Here is a 15,196-nt window from a genome sequence, read left to right on the forward strand (position 1 = left end):
CCTCATTTTACAGATAAGGAAACATCATCTAAGAGAAGTGAAATGACTTGCCCATGGTCACAGAGCTATCAAATTTCTGAGGCAGGATTAAAACTCATTTTTTTTAAAAAATCTGTCATCCAGATCAAGATTCAAATTGAACTACATTTATATTACATTCTGCCTCTCTGTCTCTCTATCTCAATGTCTCTCTATCTCTCTATCAATTTATCAGTGTCTCCCTCTCTCTCCTTTTTACCTGTCTATTGTCTCCTCTCCTTTTCTCTCCCTTCCACTGTAAATCCCCTCCTCTCTTCTACATCTCCTCCTGATCTTGTGTCCTCCTTTCCTCTCTCATTGTTTGCATAATATCTATGTAACTATAATCCTTAGCTCAACATAAATAGGAACTTTTTTGTCATCTGTACTAACTCAAACAGCATTTAACACAAAGGGTTATGAATAGTCTATCAATTGAAAATCAACTTTGTTAACTAACAAAATCTCAAAAATGAAGTAATTTTCAACTAGCCATCTTTTTAAAGAAGTGTTCATATAGTCAGGGCTTCTATTAATAGTATTTTTCCCCAATTGTGTGTCAAGATAATTTTTACCATCCATTTTTGCAAGATTTTGAGATCCAAATGTTTCTCCCTTCCTTCCTCTATTCCACTCTCCCTAAAATGTTAGGCAATTTGATATAGGTTATGCATATGCCAGCATGTAAAACATATTTTCATATTGGTCAGTGTTGTGAAAAACATGCAGAGGGGGAAAAACATACACAAGAAAAAGGACAAAGCAAGTGAAATAAAGTATGTATTGATCTTCATTGAGAATTTATAGTTTCTTTATCTGAATGTGGAGAGCATTTTGGTTCATAAGTCTTTTCTATTTGTCTTAGACCACTGTGTTGCTGAGAAAAGCTGAGTCATTCACAGTTGATCATCACATAATGTTGCTCATACTGTGTAAAATGTTTTCCTGGTTCTGTTCGTTTCACTTGGCATCAGATCATACAAGTTTTTGCAGGTTTTCTGAAATCTGGCTATTCATCATTACTTATTGTACTACAGTATTCTATTATATTCATATGGCACAGCTTTTCCAGCCATTCCCCAACTGATGGCCATCCCCTCAATTTCAAATATTTCACCACCACAAAAAGGGCTGCTACATCTATTTCTGCATATGTATATTCTTTTCCTTTTTTACTCTTTGAGATAAAAATATAGTAGTGGTATTGCTGGATCAAAGGATATACCGAATTGGGTTACTTTTTGGGCTTAGCTCCAAACTAGTCTCCAGAATGGTTGGATTAGTTTGCAACTCCATGAACAACGCATTAGTGGAAGTGGAATCAAAATGGTGGAGTGAAAGCAGGGAAATGACCAAGTCCTCTCACAAGTTTTTTCACATACCTCTTAAGAAGTGAATCTGAACAAATTTGAGAGAGGTAGAACCCACTAGGAGACAGAGTGTGGCAGATTTCCAAGCCAGGAAAGTACAGAAAGAGAGAGATCTGTTTCACCAGTCTAGGAGAGCACTGAGCATGCAGAACTACATGCTACAATACTGGAGCACCATACCAGAACAGAACGGGAGCAGTCCCAGCCAGCTGGCTGCAGTGGCGATCCCCAGTCCTCTCAGCTCAGGACAGGAGTTTGTTAGAGCTAGGTGAGATAGAAGCACAGAGCCTGTGGCAGCAGCAGCAGCTATTCCTATGGCTATCAGCCCACAATCTAAATGTTTGAAATATACCTTCTTGAACTTCTGAGAGCCGTGATGGACATGTAAACTCTAAGTGCTGTCATCCCTCCCTTGAATAACCCAGAGAATACTGCCCTAAGATAAATCCTGGAATAGAGGACCCAGAAGTGGAGGTTTAGTAGTCTTTTAGCTTAGGGAGCTAGGGAGACCCCATCTAGAGGTAACACAAGGAGACCAGTGCAGGAAGGGAGGCATCCCAGCAAGCCCCACCTTAGCAGACCAGTGGGAGTTTCTGTGCCCCAACAGGGTGGAGCTGTCAAACATCAATGCCATGACCCCAGGCATGCCTCCACACCAGTGCAGACATACGGCTGAAACCACTGATACTATATAGCACAGCCCTAGGGGAAGAGGAGACATCCAGCAGCCAGACTACCCCTCCCCCATACCTTGCACTGTGAGCTTCTGGGAAACCCCAGGGGAAACTCAGAAAGACTTCACTGGGCATCAATCATTGGCACACACCAGCCAGCTCTAGCTTAGCACCAGGTGAACTGCAGCAATGCATAGCTTCTAGCTGACAAAACCAGAGGCCACAGCATAAAAAGTAAGTAACCATGCCCATAGCTCCCAACACAAGTATCTTGGGACAGAACCCCGGGGACCCAGAAGCAGAGATCCAATTTAAAAGGAGGAAAGAGGCAACCACCAGGAAGAAGTAAGATGGAAAAGGAAAAAAAAAATAGACCATTGAATCGTATTATGGGGACAGAGAAGATCAAAATACAAATTCGGGAGAGGACAGCATTGACACTATACCCACATCTGAAATTTCAAAAGGCAATATTATCTGGTCTCAAATTCCCAAAAATACATTCCTGGAATAGCTCAAAGAGGATTTTAAAAGCCAAATTAGAGAGGTAAAAGAAAAATTACAAAATCTAAGAGGAGAAAATGAATCCTTGAAAAGTAACTTTGGCCAAATGGAAAGAGATGCAGAAGTTATCTGAAAAAAATGTTTTGTTGAAAATTAGAATTGGGCAAGTAGAAGCTTATGACTCTATGGAGCATCAAGAATCAGCCAAACAAAATCTAAAGAATGAAAAAAAAGAAAATGTAAAATATAACATTGGAAAAACAAAAGACCAGGAAAATAGGTTCAGGAGAGAAAATCTAAGAATTATTGGTGTTCTAGGAAGCCATGATGAAAAAAAAAAGAGCATGAACAGTATCTTCCAAGAAATCATCAAAGAAAATTGCCTGAGATCCTAGAACCAGAGGGTAAATTAATCATCAAAAGCATCCACTGTTCAACCCCTGAATGAGATCCCAAATTGAAAACTCCAAGGAGTATTGTAGCCAAATTCCAGAATTATCAGTTCAAGGAGAAAATACTGCAAGCAGCCAGAAAGAAACAATTCAAACACCATGGAACTACACTCAAGATCACACAGGACCTTGCAGTTTCTACATTAAAAGATCAGAGGGATTGGAATATGATATTCTGAAAGACAAAGGAGCTTTGACTACAAAGAAGGATCAACTACCCAGCAAAATTAAGCATCATCTTTCAGGCAAGGATATGGAAATCCAATGAAATAAGGGAATTTGAGACCTTCCTAATGAAAAGGCCAGAACTCACTGGAAACTATAATATTCCAATACAAGAATCAAGAGAGGCATACAAAAGTAAACAGGGGGGAGGGAAGTAAAAAAAAATCTCATTATAAAACAGAGGCAAACTGATTACAGCCCTTTAGGGGAGGATCATATTTGCTAATTTTGAGAATAGTATAGTTTGTAGGATATCTAAAAGGGATATACATAGACAGAGGGTGTAGGTATAAATTAACTGATGTGATGACAAAATAAATTAAATAAGGCATGAAAAGAGTTTGAAATGGGAAAAGTGGTAAGGAGAAGGCAGGAAAGAATTATTTACATCACATGAAGAGGCACAAAAACATTTTACTAGAGGGAAAGAAGAGAGAGAGAAGAGCAGTGTTTGAGTTTTACTCTCATAGGATTTGGTTCAAGAGGGAAGAGCATGCTTTATTAAGTATACAAATCAAACTTGACTATAGGCAGTAGGAGCAGAGAGGGGAAAAAGGGGAGGTGGTTAGAAGGGAGGGAAGAAGTAGTAAGGGAAACAGGTAAGATGGGGGGTGCTGAAATGGAGGGAGTATGGAGGGAGGCAGTGGTCAAAAGCAAAACTCTTTTGAGGAAAGGAAAGGATAAGGGAGAAATAAAAACATAAATGGGGAGGGTGAAATAGGATATGAAAAAAGACACAGATAGTAATCTTAACTGTGAAAGTGAATGGAATGAACTCTCCCATAAAATGGAGGTGGATGGCAGACTGGATTAGAAACCAAAATTTTACAATATGCTGTTTACAAGAAAAGCATTTGAAGCAAGGGGATACACACAGGGTAAAGGTAAAAGGCTAGAATAGAATGTATTATGCTTCCACTGAAGTAAAAAAAAAAAGAAATGGGGGAAGCAATCCTAATCTCAGAGAAAGACAAACCAAAGAGATCTAATTAAAAGAGATAAGGAAGAAAACAATACCCTGCTAAATGGCACCATAGACAGTGAAATAATATCATTACTTAACATATATTCACCAAGTGGCATAGTATCCAGATTCTTAGAGGAGATGTTAAGGGAGCTACAGGAAGAAATAGCAAAATTATACTAGTGGGAAACCTCTACCTTCCCCTCTCTGAACTTGTTAAACCTAACCTCAAAATAGCAGCAGTATATGGCACATACACAAAAACTGACCATGTACTAGGGCATAAAAAACATAACAATCTAGTGAAGAAAGGCAGAAAGAGTCAATACATGCTTTTCAGAACATGATGAAAAACAAATTATTTGTAATAAAGGACCATGGAAAGATAGACTAAGAATTAATTAGCAACTAAATAATCTAATCCTAAAGAATGAATGTGTCATAGAAAAAAATCATAGAAACAATCATTAACTTGAAGAAAATAACAATAATGAGACAATATAGAAAAACTTATGAGATGCAATGAAAGCGGTTGTTAAAGAAAGTTGTATATATCTGAACACTTACATAAATAAAATAGAGAAAAGGGAGATTAATGAATTGGATGTGTAACTGAAAAAGCTAGAAAAAGAACGAATTCCAAATCCCCAATTGAATATCAAATTAGATATACTGAAAATCAAAGGAGAGATTAATAAGATTGAAATCAAGGATATTATTGAACTAATAAAACTAAGAACTGGTTTGATGAAAGAACCAATAAAATAAATAAACCTTTGCTCAATGTGATTTAAAAAAAGAATTACCAGTATCAAATATGGAAAATTCACTTCCAATAAAGAGGAACTTAAAACAATAATTAGGAATTATTTTGCCCAATTGTATGCCTATAAATTGCATAATCTTAGAGAAATAGATGAATAATTATAAAAATGTAAATTGCCCAGACTGACAGAAGAGGAACTAAAATACCTAAATAACCCGATCTCAGAAAAATAAATTGAGCAACTCATCAATGAACTCCCTAGGAAAAAATCTCCAGGACCAGATGTATTTACACATGAATTGTTTCAAACATTTAAAGAACAATTAAATCCCATACTTTATAGACTATTTGGGAAAATGGTAGAAGAAGGGGTACTACAAAATCTTTTTATGACTCAAATATGGTACTAATACCTACACCAGAGTCAAAACAGAGAAAGAAAATTATAGACCGATTTCTATAATGAATATAGATGGAAAAATTTTAAATTAAATATTAGCAAAAAGATGGCAGCAATTTTTCACAAGAATAATACACTCTGACCAGGTAGGATTTATTCCAGGAATGCAAGGCTGGTTCAATGTTAGGAAAAATATCAACATTATTCATCAAATCAACAACAAAATTAGCAGAAATCATATGATTATCTCCATAGATGCAGAAAAAGCTTTTGACAAAATACAACACCCATTCTCATTCAAAACCCTGGAGAGCATAGAAATAAATGATGTCTTCCTTAAAATGATAAGTAGCATCAACCTAAAACCATCAGCAAACATTATATGTAATGGGTATAAGCTAGATGTATTTCCAGTAAGATCAGGGGTGAAACAAAGATGTCCATTATCACTCCTATTATTCAATTTGGTACTATAAATGTTAGCTTTAGCAATGAGAGAAGAAAAAGAAATTGAGGGAATTAGAATAGGCAAAGAAGAAAGTAAGTTATCAGTCTTTGCAGGTGATAGGATTATTTACTTAGAGAATCCTAGAGAATCTATTATAAAACTACTTGAAATAATAAGTAACTTTAGAAAAGTTGTAAGATATAAAATTAACCCACATAAGTCCTTGACATTTGTATATATTACTAACAAAACCCATCATCAAGCTATAGAAAGAAATTCCATTTAAAGTTACTGTAGATACTATAAAACATTTGGAAGTCTACCTGCCAAGACAAACCCAGGACCTATATGAACACAGTTGTGAAACACTTTTCACATGAATGAAGTCAGATCAAACAAAATAAATGGAAAAAAAAATATCAGTTAGGCTGAGCTAATATAAGCAAAATGAAAAATTTAGCTACATTAATTTACTTATTCATTGATATAGCAATTCAACTACCAAAAATTGTTTTATACAACTTTATAAAATGATAACAAAAGTCATCTGGAAGAAGAAAAGGTGCAGAATATCAAGGAAATTGATGAAAAGAAATGCTAGGGAAGGTGGTCTAGCAAAACCAGATATTAAACTGTGTTATAAAGTAGCAGTAATCAAAACTTCTTGGTACTGGCTAAGAAACATATCAGTGGAATAGGTTAGGTTCACCAACTGCATCAGTCAGCAACTATAGCATTCTACTCTGAGGAGCCCAAAGAGTCCAGCTTCTGGGTTAAGAATTCACCATTCCACAAAAACTGTTAGGAAAACCTGAAAATAGTATGGCAGAAACTGGCATAGACCAATATCTTACACCATATACCAAAATTAAGTCAAAATGTATTCATGATTTAGGTATATAGGTTGATACTATAAGCAATTAGGGAGATCAAGGAATAGTTTACCTGTCAGATTTATGGAAAAGGGAAGAATTTATGACCAAACAAGAGATAGAGAGCATTACAGAAAGCATAATGGATAGTTTTTATTATTTTAAATTGAAAAGCTTTTGTACAAACAAAGCCAATGCAATAAAGATTAGGAGTGAAGCAGAAAATTGGGAAAGAATTTTTACAACCAGTGTCTCTGATAAAAGCCTCATCTCGAAAATATACAGAGAACTGAGTCAAATTTATAAGAATACATGTCATTAATTGATAAATAGTCAAAGGATATGAACAGGCAGTTTTCAGAGGAAGAAATTAAAGATATCTAGTCATATGAAAAAGTGCTCTTAATCACTATTGATTAGAGAAATGCAAATCAAAACAACTCTGAGGTACTTCATCTCCCCTGTCAGGTTGGCTAACATGACAAAACAGGAAAATGATAAATGCTGGAGAGGATCTGGGAAAATTGAAACATTGTTACATTATTGTTGGAGTTGTGAACTGATCCAGCCATTCTGGAGAGCAATATGGAATTATGACCAAAGTGCTATAAAAATGTGCATACCCTTTAACCAAGGAATACTTCTTCTAGGGTTGTATTCCAAAGAAGTGGGAAAAGGACCCATATGTACAAAAATATTTATAAAAGTTCATTTTGTGGTGGCAAAGAATTGGAAATCAAGGGGATGCCTGTCAATTGGGGAATGGGTAAAAGAATCGTGTTATATAAATGTAATGGAATACTATTGTGCTATAAGAAATGAGGAGCAGATGGACTTCATGATAACCCAGAAAGACTTATGTGATCTCATGCTGAATGAGGAGAGCAGAACCAGGAGAACATTATACACTCTTGCAGATACATGGTACCTGTGATGACTAACTTTGATAGACTTAATTCTTCTCAGCATTTCAAGATTCAAAGACAGTTCCAAAGGACTCATGATGGAAAAATCTATGCACATCTGGAGAAGGAATTATGGAGTCTGAATGCAGATTGAGGCAAACTATTTGCTTTCTTTCTTTTGTGGTTTTGTTTCTTCTTTACAACTTGACTATTGTGTAAATAAGTTTAATGTGAAGGTATATGTAGAACCTATAATGGAATTATATTCCATCTAGGGAGCGGGGAAAGGAGGGTGGAGAGGGAGGGAGAGAAAATTTCAAACTCAAAACTTGTGGAACTCAGAGTTGTAAATCAAAATTAAAAACAAAACAAAATAAAAGAAAACAAAACAAAAAAAAAACAACTGCTTTAATGTCCCAATTTTTCCCCATCCTCTCCAACATTCAACCTTTTCCTTTTTTTATCATATTAAGCAATCTGATAGGTATGAGATGGTGCCTCAGAGTTGTTTGAATTTGCACTTCTCTAACCAAAACTGATTTAGAGCACTTCTTCATATGCCTATTAACAGCTTTGATTTCTTTATCTGAAAAATGCCTTTTCTTATTCTTTGACTATTTATCAGTTGGGGAATGGCTGGTATCCTTATAAATTTGACTCCATTCTCTATATATTTTAGAAACCAGACCTTTATCAGAGACACTTTCTATAAAGGTTGTTTCCCAGCTTTCTGCTTTCCTTCTAGTCTAATCTAATTCTAATGTAATGGTAATCAGGGAGGGGCTTTTTGCTGCTCTTCTCTTAAATGCCTTTAATGATTCCAGACTTTGTTTGAATGGGGCTGGTAAAGTGGGATCTTGTCCTGGAATGTTTCTCAGCATTACTACAATCAGGAGTCATTGACTTCTATATGATTTGATGCTAGGGGTGGGAAACTTTCACACACCAAGCCTAGGTGAGGTCAGAACCCTCAGGGCTCTGAACAGGATAAAATTGAGGGGAGCTTGGTGTTTGACTTTTGGTACTCACTCAAGGAAGGAGTATTGAGACTCTGGGCAAGCTGTTGCAACTGCCCCCACCCCATTTTGTAACCCAGATAAATGTGGATGCTTCTTTGGTAACTATGAATGGTGTTTTAAATCAGACAAGGTCTGTCTGTTGATGTTTATAATTTCTGTTTGTATTTGCCTTGAAGTTCATGAGGCTGATCTTTTCCCCCTGAACTAAGTGATTTATATATGTATGTTTAATTAAACTGTGATTTTTTAACCCATTAAAGTTGCTTTCCTTAAAAAAGCAGATCAAAGAACCTATGTTAACGGCCTTCTGTGTGTTGGTTGTTTTTGGTTTTACACAGACACAGTAGCTGCTAATAGATTGTTGTTAAATTTGGTCCCATTGGTTTTGTTTGTGCAAAAGCCTTTTAATTTAATGTAATCAAAATTATCTATTTTACATTTTGTAATGCTCTCTATCTCTTTCTTGATCATGAACCTATATGTCACCTAACTTCTCCTTTAAGTATTTGTATTTTATTCCACTTGGTGTATGTATGTTTAGTAATGATACTACTTCATTGTCTCTCATGACTTTTAGCAAGTTGTAGTTTCCTTTCTTATCTCTTTAAACCCAGAGCCTGCCTGACACTCAGTTCACTAGTTCCATGGTTAGAAAATTTAATAGTCACTGCTACCAGGGCCTCCTGGCTGGATTGCCAGCTCAGGCACTTTCAAAATAAGCTAGAGTGGCTATGCAGGAAAATTGACACCCTGGGGACCCCCTCCAAAAAGGGTCTGAGGATCCATTTTGTAAAGCTACTATTGGCTGCTGCTTTTCCAAAAAGTGAGAGAATAGATCTACTCACTCAGTCAGAAGCCCCCCACCCCCAGAGTGTGGCACTGTTGGGGAGGGCATTGAAAGAAGCTTGAGTGGGAAGATCATTAAAATGAAAAAATATATATTAAGAAATAGAAAGAAGTAGAGGAAAAATTGGGATGATAATGATGCAAGAAAACCATGAAAAACAAGTCAAGGACTTGCTAAAGGAGACCCAAAAAATACTGAAAAAATATTGAAGAAAACAACACCTTAAAAAATAGACTAACTCAAATGTCAAAAGAGCTCCAAAAAGCCAATGAGGAGAAGAATGCCTTGAAAGGCAGAATTAGCCAAATGGAAAAGGAGGTCCAAAAGACCACTGAAGAAAATACTACCTTAAAAATTAAATTGGATCAAGTGGAAGCTACTGACTTTATGAGAAATCAAGACATTATAAAACAGAACCAAAGGAATGAAAAAGTGGAAGACAATGTGAACTATCTCATTGGAAAAACCACTGACCTGGAAAATAGATCCAGGAGAGATAATTTAAAAATTATTGGACTACCTGAAAGCCATGATCAAAAAAAGAGCCTAGATATCAGCTTTCAAGAAATTATCAAGGAGAACTGCCCTGATATTCTAGAGCCACAGGGCAAAATAGAAATTGAAAAAATCCACCGATCGCCTCCTCAAAAACATCCCAAAAAGAAACCTAGGAATATTGTTGCCAAATTCCAGAGCTCCCAGATCAAGGAGAAAATACTGCAAGCAGCCAGAAGAAAACAATTTGAATATTGTGGAAAAACAATCAGGATAACACAGGATATAACAGCTTTGACATTAGGGGACTGAAGGGCTTGGAATACAATATTCTCGAGGTCAATGGAGCTAGGATTAAAACCAAGAATCACCTACCCAGAAAAATTGAGTATCATGCTCCAAGGCAAAATATAGACATTCAATAAAATACAAGACTTTCAAGCTTTCTCAGTGAAAAGACCAGAGCTGAATAGAAAATTTGACTTTCAAACACAAGAATCAAGAGAAGCACAAAAAGGTAAAAAAAGAAAGAGAAATCATAAGGGACTTACTAAAGTTGAAATGTTTTGTTTACATTCCTACATGGGAAGATGATGTGTATGATTCATGAGACCTCAATATCATAGTAGCTGAAAGGAATATGCATATATATACATATATGTGTGTGTGTATACATATCTGTGTGTCTATGTATTTATATATGTAGTCATATATATAGATATATAGATATAGATATATATAGACAGAGGACACAGGGTGAGTTGAATATGAAGGAATGATATCTAAAAAAAATCATATTAAGGGATAAGAGAGCAATATATTGAGAGAGGGAGAAAGGGAGAGATAGAATGGGGTAAATTATCTCGCATAAAAGTGGCAAGAAAAGGTGGTTCTGTAGGAAGGGAAGAGGGGGCAGGTGAGGGTGAATGAGTGAATCTTCCTCTCATCGGATTTGACCTGAGGAGGGAATACTGTACACACTCAATTGGGTATCTTACCCCACAGGAAAGAAGGAGGAAGAAGATAAAAATGGGGGGACGATAGCAGGGAGGGCAGACAGAGGGAAGAATTAATCAAAAACAAACACTCAAAAATGAACAGGGTCAAGAGAGAATATTCAAAAAATGGGGATAGTTTAGGATCGAGCAAAAATTAGTTAATCTTTCACAACATGAGTATTGTGGAAGAGTTTTACATAATGATACGCATGTGGCCTATGTTGACTTGCTTGCCTTCTTAGGGAGGGTGGGTGGGAAGGGAAGAGGTGAGAGAATTTGGAACTCAAAGTTTTAAAAACAGACATTCAAAAACAAAAAAAAAAAAAAACGTTTTTGCAAGCAACTAGGAAATAAGATACACAGACAATGGGGTATAGAAATTTATCTTGCCCTACAAGAAAAGAAGAGAAAGGGGGATGGGAGGAGAGTGGGGTGACAGAGGGGAGGGCTGACTGGGGAATGGGACAATCACAATATATACCATCTTGGAGTGGGTGGGAGGTTAGAAATGGGGAGAAAATTTGTAATTCAAACCCTTGTGAAAAACAATGCTGAAAACTAAACATATTAAATAAACAAAATTAAATCTAATTAAAATATATATTAAAGTCTTCATAAACTATGTAAATGTTAGCTATTATTATGTTAAAACATTAATTTCCTACTTTAAAAGATCCTATGCTCAAGTGAGAAATATAGCAATCAGGAAGATGCTTGAATCTTAATACTAAAAAAGTAGGGGTTTCCCCTTGGGAGAAGAGGAGGCCTAGGCTCTGTAGGAAGACAAAAGAACAAAGACATAGCTGTTCTGGGAATGAAGAAAGCTGGGAGGCCCAACTCAAGAGTCTAGAGTTGGATTCTTGTTCTCAGCAGAGATTCACAGCTGAGGCCAGAGTAGGTGGCTAGGTAGCAAAGCCAAAGTGAACTTTGGTGATGACCCTGTCCAGGCATGGATCATTGTCTCTCATTTGTCTGTGAGAGAGACTTTGATCTTGAAACATCCCAGACATGTATCACTATTGCTTAGAAAGGTCTGAGCATTGTAGTTGCCACTGCTGAGAAAAGGTGGCAGCTTCACAGGAGGTATTTGGAAGGTGATCTTGGGCAGAGAGTAGGTACCCTTCTTAAAGGGGCAATGACAGGCAAGGCCATAGGTATGAGAGGCTCAGGGCAGAATGCCCCAGGTGAAATGATATTTTCAATTGTCTCACATATGTCTTTGTATGTATAGCTTCCTATCTTTTTAATACAGGGAATTTGCAACCAGAACCCAGGAATCATTTCTTTCTCCAAAATTACCACTGTTTTCACAGGAGAAATGATAGCTACATTCATCTTGGTCTCCATGCCAACAATTACACTTCCAGGGATGCTGATAGGAACTGGTTCTACCTCTAGAGTGGTGATAACTACTGGGTCCTGTCTACCATCACAGTTTTCCCATGAAAAATCACTGACCTTGCCCAGATGGAATGAAATCTTATCAGTGAGAGCAGACCATGGCAGATATAACCAAAAACATACTTAGAGCAAGGGACTTCATGGTGACTCAACTGTCCTCTCTCCTTTCCAACTTTCCCTCCCCAACAGTTATTTTGGTTCCATCTACCACCTCCCTTGATCTACCCTCTCTTACGTCACTCTGCCCTACTCCCTCACCTTTACTTAATCTTCTCCCTTTCTACTTTCCTGTCCAGTAAGATAAATTTCTATATCCCACTAACTGTATACATTATTCCTTCTTTGAGCTGATATTGATTGCCCATCTCTGACCCTCCCATCTTCCCCTCCACTGTAATAGGTCTTCTGGAACTGTTCATGTGAAACAATTTCCCCATTTTACCTCTCCCTTCCTGATTATGGGTTTCAGGTAGTCCAATGATTCTGACATTGTCTTTCCTCAATCTATTTTCTAATTCAGTTGATTTTCCAGTGAGTTATTTTACATTTTCTTCTATTTTTTTTTCATTCTTTGCAATTTTTTTACTGGTCTTTCATGTATCATAGAGTCATTAGCTTCCACTTGGCCAACTCGAACTTTCAAGAAGTTATTAAGTTATTTTCCCTGGTTAGTTTTTATACTTCCTTTTCCATTTGGCCAATTCTACTTTTTAAGCAGTTGTCTTTTTACAATCAGCTGATTTTTTTCATAATTCTCTTGCATTACTCTCATTTCTTCACCTAGTTTTTCTACTACCTCTCTTATATAATTTTTAAGTTCCTTTTTTATCTCTTCCATGAGTTTTTCTGGGCTTGAGAGCACTTATCATTTTTCTTTGGGGTTTTGTCCTTAAGTGTTTTCACACTGTTGTACTCTTCTGAGTTTGTGTCTTGGTCTTCCCTGTCACCATAACAACTTTCCATGATCTGTCAAGATATTAGGAGACACCCTGTTTTCCAGAACTGTGACCCAGCAGGCAGGCTGTGCCCTGTCCTTGGCACAACAACAATCTTTTACTCTCACCCTCTGGATGATCTCAGTCACACCATAAACCCAGAATTGTTTCTGGTCATGAAGCACTGCTGTGAATCAAACTTGTCACATTCTTGCTGTTACCCCTTCTTGTCAAGAGCTACAGCTCAGTGTGTAGCCTCAGGTATAAGTACGAAGATCTCCCCACACTGCTTCAGGTTCCTCCAACTGAGGGCAGGGCTCTGGCACATGTGTCCTTGCTTGCAAACCATTTTCCTTGCTTTGAAATTAAATTTCTGTTTGATTCCTGACTGATCTGTCTCTGGCCTGCTTTGTTTGGCTCTGGCCATCCACAGGTGAGAGACTGCTTCTGGGCAAAGTTGACAGGTGAGAATCTTTTTTGTTGTAGTTGCTTTATACCCATCTGGTTTTTTTTGGGGGGAGGGCTTTTTCCTTTCTTTGAGGTGGAGTTTTGTGCTAGATTGCTGGGACACTTCTTATTCTGGACTGCACTTTTCTTTTGCCCAAGTGAGACAGAGCTTTCTTGCTTATCTTCCAAGTTTCTTGGTCAGAAAGATTGTTTCACCCCATCTTTTTGTGGATTCTGCTGTATTAGGATTTATTTGGGACACTTCTTTGAAGAGTTACAGTGATTTACTGCTTACTCTGTCATCTTCTCAGGGATTTTTTTTAAAAAAAGGTCTCATTTTTATTATATAACATCCTTGGGATAAAAGACCAATCTAAAAGAAAAAACAAAACTTTGCAAAATATGATTGAAATGCAAGTGATTGTTAATGAACATATTTGTAAAGGTTTCTTATTTGCATTACCAATATATTTCCCTCTAGGGTATATCAGAACATTCTTTTTACTTCTAACAAATAGAGCAGGCAGCTAGGCAGCACAATGGATAGAGAGCCAGTCCTGGAGTCAAGAGGACTTAGCCTTAGATACTCACTAGATGTGTGATCCTGGTAAGTCACTTAACCCCCTTTACATTAGCTCCTCATCTGTAAAATGAGCTGGAGAAGGAAATGGCAAATTGCTCCACTATCTTTGACAAGAAAACCCCAAATCAGGAAACAAGCATGATTGAAATGATTCAACAACAAAATAAATTAAGTTTATTTAATAAGATAATATGCTAGTTATGAAAATTGTTAATCATTATTGGAATTAGCATATAAGTATTGTCTTGGATATGTTTAAAGTTGAGGATACAAATATAACTTTTCTGTGGTAAAGATTCTATATCTCAACAATATATTTTGTGGATAAGTTTGTGATATAGCAATTTTCAAATGGCTGAGTTACCACTTTGCAAATTCCAATTCTCCATACCACCCAATAAAGATTTTGAGTGATTTTGGGGAAAATTGGGTTTATATAGAAAGACATTCAAATAAATGAAGGTTAAAGAAAGGTCTCAAGAATTTAAATCATTTATATTGACTGTCTAATCTCTGAATTATATTGAATAATTGTCAACAAAAGAAAGAGACTTGAGTTTTGTAAAGAGAGCCCAACTGTCCTGGAAAAGACGGGAAAAAATCAATGACTTTCACTCACAGTGTCAGCTTTGCTTTATTCATGAGATAGTTTAAGAAACTTGAGAACTAATTGGCACTATTACAAGAAAATGCTATTTATTTTCAATAATACAGTTATGCCATCCTTTTCTCTGTACTGATAGGTGAATGTTTTAATAGCAAAGATGAAGTGTTATGACCTGAAAATCAGTTAAATAAATATTTTTTCTCATAAGTTTTCTTTCTCGTCAATGAAATCCTTTCTACTCTTTAAACTCTTGTTATCTTTTCTTC

At 36.5% G+C, this 15,196-nt stretch overlaps 1 pseudogene; it reads right to left on the reverse strand.

Annotated features, from left to right (window-relative positions):
- Positions 1–11,921: 11,921 nt before the first annotated feature.
- Positions 11,922–12,500, reverse strand: LOC118856143 (annotated as a pseudogene).
- Positions 12,501–15,196: the final 2,696 nt, after the last annotated feature.

This window comes from Trichosurus vulpecula, chromosome 7, assembly GCF_011100635.1.
Source record: "Trichosurus vulpecula isolate mTriVul1 chromosome 7, mTriVul1.pri, whole genome shotgun sequence".
NCBI lineage: Eukaryota > Metazoa > Chordata > Mammalia > Diprotodontia > Phalangeridae > Trichosurus > Trichosurus vulpecula.